The sequence below is a fragment of the Homalodisca vitripennis genome, chromosome 4 (assembly GCF_021130785.1).
Source record: "Homalodisca vitripennis isolate AUS2020 chromosome 4, UT_GWSS_2.1, whole genome shotgun sequence".
NCBI lineage: Eukaryota > Metazoa > Arthropoda > Insecta > Hemiptera > Cicadellidae > Homalodisca > Homalodisca vitripennis.
Window position 1 is genome coordinate 137,439,154 of NC_060210.1, and position 10,847 is coordinate 137,450,000.

Sequence of the window (10,847 nt, forward strand, 5' to 3'; positions counted from 1 at the left end):
ATCAGTCTCCAGTGTCACGCGGCAGACGCTGCAGTTCTGTGAGTGGACCTGTTTATTTCCGAAGCCATGACATGTTTTTCTACTTATTATGGCAGGCATTGACCGCACCAAATGTTGTCAATTTTGTATATGACTAACAGTGGAAAAGTATTTTTTTAAACTAAGAAATACGAGTCCAAATAGGAACATCTGCATACATGAAAACAGGATTACAGACATTTCCCTTCATTAAGTTGGAAAATTATGTAACATTACGTTTGAAAAATTGAAATCTAACCTCTTTCTTAAGATTTTTTTACTTACAACCTTTATTCGTTTATTTGTGACTCAATAAAAAAGTGATTATTAATAAACTAAAATTAATTTTGATAGTGGTTTAATTTTATTTCTTATAATTTCAAAAATCATCCTAAAAACATTCAATTGAAAAATCATTATATACGTTTTAGAAATAAGCTACTAGAGGAAATTAGGATATTGAAAAATGATTATTATAAAAATAAATTAGAAAGGTGTGAAGGGAATACTAAAAACACTTGGAAAGTTTTGAATGCCATTACAAACCAAAGAATAAAAAATAGCAAAACCATAGGCTTAGATGTAAATGGAAAACTTGAATATGATTCAGAGTATGTAGCAAATGAATTTAATCAGTATTTTCTTAATGTAGTAAGTGGATTAACACTGTCCGATAATGTTCCATCTGATTTTTCTAAATTAAACATAAGAAAATACTTTATAGATAAACACCAACAAAGAACTATATTTTTAGAAACTTTATGCGAGGAAGAAATCCTTGGTATAATTAATTCATTAAAAAAATAATACTTCTCCAGGTATAGATGAAATTAGTTCATATATTATAAAAACTGTCGCACCATAAATAGTCACTATTCTCTCATATTTGATCAATTTTAGTTTTCAAAACGGGATTTTTCCAACACAATTAAAAACAGCCGTTGTAATTCCTATATATAAAGGTGGACTAAGCAGTACATGTAATAGCTATCGCCCAATCTAATTGCTTTCTTGTTTCTAAAAAAATCTATAAAAAACTCATGAAAAAGAAAATTGTAAATTTTTTAAATAAGACCGATTTTTTAAAGTAAAAATCAATTTGGTTTCAGAGAAAATATGAATACCGAAAGTGCTCTATTTAATTTTACCAAAAATGTATCCAATGGCCTAAATTCAAGTAAATGTATAAGTGGTTTATTCTTAGATATAAAAAAATCATTTGACACTGTAGATCATACAATTTTATTAAAAAGACTTTATAGGTGTGGTATTCGAGGAATAGCTTATTCTTGGTTTGAAAGTTATTTACGGGATAGGTATCAGTGTCAGAATGCACTCCACATAGAGTGAAATGGGTAAAATCTTATATAGTCTGCTCCAAGGGTCAGTATTGGGAGCAATCCTTTTCATTATATATGTAAATGATCTATGCGAAGCCAGATTTCAAGGAACACTAACATCATTTGCTGATGATACAGTCCTTAGCTATGTCCATAGCTGGACTGATATCCACGTTACTATGAGCAAAGATCTAGAAATAATTCAGTGGTGGTTCACAATGAACCATATGCTTTTAAGTACGGAAAAAACAAATTATGTCAATTTCAGTCTCAGAAAAAATGACATTATATTTGAACCCGTTTTCTATAGATGAGCTGACTGTATTTTGAAATCAAACCAAATCAATAATTGCTTAACAATGGATTGTTCAACGATACAAAAATCGGATATTCTAAAATATTTGGGAATTCATATGGATAGTGAATTTAATTGGAAAACTCACATATCGAACATTACAAAAAAACTCAATAATATTACAAGAATTTTTTATTTTTTAAGAAATATTTACAATTTAAAAATACTTAGAATGTTGTATTTTACGCTTGTACAAAGTCGAATTGAATACGGCATATTTCTTTGGGGAAGTGCGTATGACTCAAATTTAAACTCATTACTTATGCAGCAAAAGCACTTTGTCAGATTAATAACCCACAGTCATAGATCTGAACACTCACGACCATTATTTAATCAGCTTAAGGTTTTTTCCTATCAAGATGTTATTTATATATAAAGTATTAAAACAATACCTTGATTTAATAAATACTACTAACTTAGAAGCAAATGAATACGGCTTAATACTAAGAAATTCAGGAAATATAAAAGTTCAAAAACCAAACAATACTTTTTTTACTAAATCATTCATTTTAATGTCACCGTGGATTTTTAATAAATTACCTAACAATATAAAAAACTCAAATAACAAATTAGTGTTTAAAAAAAAAAATGGGAAGGTGGTTGCTTGAAATAGAGGATATAAATTTAGTTTTATATATTCAGAACTATTAACTGGTTTTTTTACCTCACGGCCCATATAATATCAAATAATTTAAAAATTCCAATTTAACTAAAAAAAGCAGGTCGATTACAACTATTATTATATTTTGTTTTGCTTAAATAATACATTAATTTATAACCTCAAAAGAGATCTAAATTGTTAAATTAAGTTGTTTGCTGATGTTTTTTATGTGTTAAAATATAATAAGGAACTTCCAAACAGGCTTAGCCTTGGAGGCCCTATATTTTCTCATTCATTGTAAAGTATAGGCCTAAGCGTATTTAGTTGTAGGTTATATTTTAAATATAAGTTAGTTTATAGGTATTTTGAAGAAGTAATTTTTTATTTCCAGTCTTTTGTAATGGTGCAGTCAGACCTGGCAAGATTTAGGAAATTATAACTCCATTATGTTAATTTACCTTTATGTATTGATGTATGTATGTAGCCTGTAAGATAATGAGAAAATAAATCATTCTTTATTATTTATTATATTTGAAGTTTTAGTAAGAGGATGGATTTCAATATTAAAAATAAATACTACAGATATGTTTTTAATATATCCGCATCTTCCGCAACCGTGTTATTCTTTCAAAGCATCGAACCCCAATAACACAATTTAAACAAAATCCCAGATCGTGTATTGATTTCAAGAAAAACTCGTTTTAAAACAATATTTAAATCTAGGAACTTTTTATATATCAGCAAACCATTTTGTTTAATTTAGCTAACAACAAAGACTTTATTTCAAAATATTTTAAATATATGAGGAAAAAACTCATAATTAAGACATAAAAAAACTATTAAACATTGCTTAGTAATATGAAATATTTTCATTATATAAAGAATTAATAATAAACTATATTCCTTGTTAAATAAAATTGAACACAATTATTTAATTGTAGGCCGATTCCCTGTGACATATATTTAAAATAAATGTTACGCATAATATTCATAGAGGTAAAAGATTATACGAGTATCTATTTTAAAATATTACTAATGTATTAACAGGGTTATACTAAATTGTATATATTTAAGCAAAGTAAAAATGGTCAGCATCTAATTCCTGAGTAAATTCGTTTGCCTTCGATCTTAGACAAAATGAACTTTTAGTTTACGCCACGAAAACCGTTACATTATAAGTTCAACATTTTAAATGAAGATGTATGAGCTTAATATCGTAACTTCACCCTAGTTCCTGGAAACCAATGTTTGTTACAAAATATGGATGAAAAGAATGGATTTTGGTTATGAGAACCGTGAAATAAGATTTTAGAGGCTCGATTAAGAAGGACCACTTCACACTAGGCAGTGAAGACGCCGAACACTCATTTTAACAAGAGTTCACCAGGTTACACATAATGAGTTTATGAACAGTGCATATTCAAATAAAGTGCAGAAAATAAACAGTTAGCTTTGTTTTCATGAGGGGTAACCGTAGTCTGCTGTTGTTGAGGGCCAGGTTGTGATCAGGAAGTGTAGAAATAGGCTGCTGTCTTGTAGGCAGGCGTGAAGACGGAAGATGTCCTTCACGGATTCACTCACGCACAATACGACCGCAAACGCATAGTTCATAACACTGTGGCCAGTCCTGTAGAGCACGGTAGACGCGGGTGTCCGGGAACAGAGACGTTCTGGTAGAGATTGCCAATCTAGAGCACTGACTTTAATGTTAATGTAAATGTACAACAAATAGAGATAAACTAATTTTTAAGTGAGAAAGTAACACATGGGGCATAAAGTCACGTGTTGAGTAAGTATGGTCAGCAGTGGCTAGAGTGCTATATAAGTGCCCCAGGTGGGACTGAGCGGACACTGAGCAAGCGTGCAGTCGCTTGCAAGGTGGGCAATTGATAAGTCAACCGTTGTGATTGGTCGGTGAGTGAACAGTAAACAACTGATTCGTGAAACAATGGTTCATTGTTCTGTCACTGTATGTGAATATTTTAATCCAGTAAGGAATGGTATTGTAGGCACTAGGCCGCAGAAAGAGATATAGAATTAATGAAGTATATACCGTTTAGTAAAATAAAGGCAAATATAGAGTATAAATTGCCCAAAACATATATACATAATTATTGTTCAATAAAAGTAGCCTTTTCATATTAGGTAATAAAAACCAAGTTATTTAACGCAATAATACTTTACAATGGATATCAGCGAGTCTGAAGGATTTGGCCCCATTACTTTGTGTTAAAATGCTATCGAACAATGTCCTAAAATAACTTTTGCGCTGCTTCGGGAGTGACAAGATATTCTGGATGAGTAAGGTTAGGGATAGGCGCCGTCTCCTGTAGAGATCCTCGAGGAAGAGTATAGAGCTTTAATCTCAAGTCACGTCTCCTTTGGAAGAAAGGGAATCAAGCTTTAAACCAGTCTCTCCAGTGAAAATAGGGAGTGAGTCGCACGCCTTGAATGATGTCAACGCACAAAAAAGTGAAAAATAAAAAGTTTCACTTCAATATCTTTTAGAAAATATATTTATCTATTGATGGACAAAAAGTCATAATTACGAAGCTTTTATAGAATTATATGTACGGATCAACTATAAATCTATGACAATTAAGTAATTATTTATGATGCTCTATTTAAAAAAAACGTACGTTAATTAACGTTGGAAACAAATGGTTTAGTTTAAATGGGCAATGTGCTCTTTTTTGAGTCTTTCATCAGTTGAGGAAGAGAACTGAGCAGAATAAGCTAAAGTTGATGGGTTATTAGAGATCAGTAAAACGTAACAGATGACAAATAGAGCCTGCTTTAGTCCTGACGTCACGCTGATGCTGATTGAGACTAGTTGCCGGCGTCTTTATGTCTGCTCAGTAAGGGTGTTAAGGGAGTCCGTATTTATGAGTTTTAAACTTTTTTAGCTCTATTCTAAAAGATAAAACTATTAATTAAACCTAATAACATAATTTATCGTGTGCATATTTTAACAAAATGCATTTAAATCTAAACAGCGAATGTTTTTTTTGGAACAAATTAAAACAGTTTGCTGTAAATATATGACATTGTCCTCTACTTCTAATATTAAATTTTTCTGAGCATAGTCAAAGTAATTTAATTTGCGGGATACTTTTATTACAAACTTAGGAGTTCTTTAAGTATATGAAAATTATTAGTTCCTCCCAGAATGGGAATTTGCATGTTAGGTTTAAATGTTTAGTTATGAACCCCTAACAAGTGACTCCTAATTTTAAAGGTATAAAAAAAAAAATCAAATTTAACGGCCAACCAACGTTTGAATTGTTTTATAAATCCCCATTACTTGTAAATAAATTTATAACGAAATAAAAGGGTAAATATCTTGAAATCTCACCTCGATTTCACTACTACCACTCAGAAGTACTATACACTTGACAAACATCAAGCCTGGATTAAAAAATTATCTTACATTTTGTCACATTTCCGGTATGATAAGGTAGCAGCATCGTCGACCCTTGTCCTTAATTCGTCGAGATTTGCGGGCTTTTTACTATACACTTTACTTTTGAGAAACCCCCAAAAGAAAAGTATCCAGAGGTGAAAGGTCAGGTAAGCGTGCCGGCCATAGCACCTCATCGACCTATACAAATTTCCGGAAACGTTTTCTCTAAAACTTTTTGGACAAGCAGGTTTTTGTGTTGTGGAGCACAGTCATGTTCGTAAGCATCGTGTACGAAATAATTTATTGTTGGGACAATGGAGTTCGTAACACGACTAAGTATTTAAAACCAGTTAATTTACCATAAATAAGCAATAGTCCAACAAATGAATTCCCAAAATTGCCTACCCATACATTTAATATTTCTGAATGTTTCGTATGGCCTACAACGATACAGTGGTGGTTAACGTTTGCCCAATAACAGTAGTTGCGTCGATAGACTGTTCCATCCAAAGCAAATAATGCTTCATCCCTGAGACAAATATGTGATATTAATTGCTATTCTCTTCAATCTTGTGCAATCTTGTCAAGTCTTCGGTCAGGATCGTCTTTAGTTAATTCCTGCTTCACTTGTACTTTGTATAGGTGGAAATTGCCACGCTTTAACAATTTATGTACAGTATCATTGGAAATTACAACATCAAGCGCGGTGGAACGCAGTGAGTCTTGTGGGTTTGAAGCATAGTTTGATAAAACTTGAATTTGAACCTCTTCCATTGTAATGGAATGGAATACGCCCTGATCGTAGAGCATCTTTGATACTGAACCTTGTTAAATAAACGCCTAATGTATGACCTTTCTAATGGTCTATCCAGATAGGCAGCATTGAATAAACTAACTGCGTCATGAAGGTTTCTCCTAGGTTCACCGTTAAGAAGTGTCCTATTCTCAAACGAACAGAGTTTTAAAGATGGCCAAGGTTTGTGCTACATAAGGCAAACTACTTTACCTACTGCTATTTCAAAGCGGTTTTTGTAAGGAACCGACGCACAGATAAAAAGACCTCAAGTAAAACTATAAACCAAACTGACTTAAAAGAACTTTACAATGTAAAACTGCCAATTAAACCACATCAATGAAGGACCTACTCTATTTAAAATAGTTCCTGACACTGGCAAACTATCAAGCACTTTGTGATTGGCTGGATTCTGCCCTTGAAGTGGAAGGAGTAGTTGCCGTTGAGTATGCAGACAACACACCAATTAAAGAAGCACATTAACCGGAAAAAAACGATCAAGGTCCTAATATTATTTTGTTTTGAAACGAATCTCTTATGTTTAGTTATGTTAATTTTATATTTTTATTTTCGAATTATCATGTTAAACAACAAAATAAGGTTAAAAAAATTTTATTCTACTTTTCCGTTACTTAATCAACTGTAAGCTTTAAAAACGTAATAATAAAACTTTTTACTTGGACTACGGACGTTATTTATCGTGGCCTTTAATTTATTCCGTTGTTTCTCGCGTTCATCATGGGTACCGGTACCTAAAAGAAAAAAATATTTGTAACGCTACAAAAAAATCCAAAAGAGTGTAATGCTCTATAATTGAACTCGATTTTATTCATTTAAATAAATTCATTCACATTTTCAGGTTTATACGTCAGTCGTTTCCCAAATATCGTAGGCTGACATAAATGTTATTTGGCCAACCTCTCGAGTGACAGTCTGTGCTAACGACATTTCAAATATAAATCGTATAAGATATTTATAGTTCTATTTGTAACCAGTCAATTTATTTAGACTTTTACATATTTAGTAACAAACTACTTATTACGCAACTTGCTTGCAAAGCACTACCAACCTGACCGCTCGGGAGGTTTCGAGGACCACTTCCCACAGTAAATTGCACCTAATCTAGAGTTCGGTGTTCAATATAGACAGAACAATCAGACCGAGGCAGACCACACAATGGTGGAGTGTGGCCTTCTGACCGCAATCACCAAGTGGTTTTGTAGGGCTTTAATAACCGAATTTGACCATTTCGGATTAACATCAAACATTTATTAGCCAAGTTGTTCTTTAGATGCACTAATTATACATTCTACAAAATAAAACTCATAATTATAAATGGGGCTAGAAATAACACAAGGATAAAAACAATGTCCAAAGCACGATCTCTAAATGACCAAATGATTATAATAATTGAGGTAGTGAGTGTAATGGATCAAGTACATATGCGTTTTAAAAATGTTACTCGTTAATAAATCTTTTTTGTAAATAATCCAAGGTTAATAAAAACAAATTGTAATAGAGTATGAAAGGTTTTTATCATTTTAAGCTTCGTAATAATCCTTGCTGTTAGTCGTAGAAACACGAGATCGTTATTGCACTTCAGCAATTTTATTTTAGCTTAAATAATTACCATAGAAAAACAAAGCATGACTGAGAACTATAATATTTTAAATTTAAATTTGAAGCAATAGTGGGAATACAGGGCATGAACCCGCTTCCCAAAATCAATGAAAATGGCACCTTATATGACATTAAAGCTGCAAAGTTTGCAATATAGTTCCATTTTATAGCATATTTGGCATTACGAACCCCTCCAATAAAAGAATGTACGTTTATCAACGTTGCATAATCGTCGTTAGGAGTTCTTAAGCAATGATTCTTTGCCAACTCAAATTGTCTGGGGAAATATTTTCTGTCCTTAGGTTATCAATGAACTACAAATATATTCCGGATTATTTATTCTGCTATAATAAGGGATAAATAACACAATTTAGTTGCAATCCCATGATTAGGCGCAAAGACAAAACTTCAACAACGGACCAATATAAGATTATTACAGACTTCACTACAACAAAGTTCCTAAGGTGGTACGTACAAAGTCTAAAATCCAACAACAGCTACCCCACCCATTATAATGGACTTTCAGCTTGAAAAGCCCTGGTAAAATCTTTTTCAAGGCCTTACTATACTCTTTACAGAGGGTAGTTTATATTATACAAGGACTTGGGATGAGTTGAATTGGATTGAAATGTTTTTAATTGGAGTGTCAGTAATGTTTAGGTTAAGGGGTAACTTAAATTCAACTGCTCAGTTCTCCTTCTGATGAATGTAAACAGAAGTCGTTTGCCAGGTATTTGGCCTTCCAATCATATGTCAGTTTTGTTATTTAAACGCATATGAAACAGAAACGGCCAAATACAAAATAATTTAATCGTAAAAAGTAAGGGCTCTGTGATGTAATGGAAGCACATTCACCCGGCAAGTGAGAGGTCCGGGTTCGAGTCCCGGCGGAGCAAGTACTTTTTGCGATTCAAAGTTTATTGAAAATTATATATATATATATATATATATATATATATATATATATATATATATAATATTTAATATATATCAGTATTACTATATTTGTTTCCCCCCGGTCCTCCATCGTTGTATAAAAGTAACTGAGTACAGCGAAATGTTTATGGAAATTATTCATAAAATTATTGTCTTAAGATATTATTTTCAATTAAATTTAAAATGTTTGTCAAACTAATAACGCTGATAATAATTTCAAAATTTTAGTAATACCCTTTAAATAGAATAAACAACTTATTAGACAAGAATCATTTTAGTTATAAACTATTTATATAATATCTTACTCAAAAGCCAAGGAACCCCAATATTTGAACCATTTTTCAGTATGTCAAGTTAAGCTTTTAGCATTGATAATATTTGATAAAATTATAAATAAAATATAATGCGAAATTATAGCAGATAGATTATGATAAGCAATTGAACAACTCTTTGATGTTTAAAATAAAAATAATCACTTATATTCATGATGAAAATTATGATATGTGTACAGACAGTATGATAAATAAATACATATTAGAAAGTGTGACTGGAATCTGAATACCTGGGTACTAAATAGGACAAGAAATATTGAATATAATAATCTTAGAAGCGCTGATGTCATTGCAGGAAATTACAACACAATGTATAGTAGCAAGTATAGTTGATTTCCAATAAAGTATCATTGGATATCGATTGTTGGTAGATTACACAACGGAGTAGCTTCTTGGAATCTAATTGAAGTACATCTCCACCTTTACAAAAGATTTATGATACCAAACTCCAGAGTCTTGTGAATGCTGCCACGATCAGTTTATTATTTCAGTGTTACCAATTACTATTCACGCTTGATAGACGCTTATTGCTATTATATTTTAAAAATTATTCATCTAATACAATCTGGAAGGTGGAAAAATTACATTAAGATTTCAGATACACACCGTGTCAAACATTGCTTACATAATGAAGTTTTTGAAAAGCTTGGTCTCTCTTCAGAGAGCAATCTGTACTATGCAAATATTAATCTTAAGTGTAATGTCAAAATCTATATTACTGCAGTAAATATTTTATATCAATGTTGCGGTTAGTAGTAAAAGGAATTCTTTTAGCACATGTAAGAAACAGTGAAATTAATCAATAATATATGGGAAATCCTAGGCTATATATGCATTAAAATGTTTTAGTGATCTAAAGAAAACTAATCTCTCATGCCCATTTCTTAAAGTTCCAAACACAGTTTCCGTTTAAGCTACGTTAGTCTAAGAACTAAATCTTATAAACTATTTAATTAAGTGCTAAAGCAGTAGAAGTTATTTACGTAGAAACCAGTATCTCCTTGTTTTAATGGGGGTCTTCTCAATAATAAACTAGAAGATATTAAAAAAAACCCTTTTATTTAATACTTATATGTGCTAAAACTTTCCTGTTTATTTTGAACAAACTTTATTTACATTTTAGAAATTGAATATTTGAAATTTTATTTTGAATGGATACAAATAACTTGGTTATTAAGGTCATATGGGTTTTAGTTCCAAAAATGAGAAGTTAAATTTTATTTTTGCCCCACAATCAAACAAGCTAATCAGTATTTGCTGTTTATTAAGGTGTGCAAACATAAAAACACTCATAGAGCCCGTTATATATCTTTATAACTTTAACTTTAAACTACATTATTGGACTAACTTCGAAATTATTCCCATTCTATAGATCATATCTCATATTTACGCAAGAGCTATACATTCTCAGCCATAATTTAATTACTACTTTCATAAAACAACAATTCA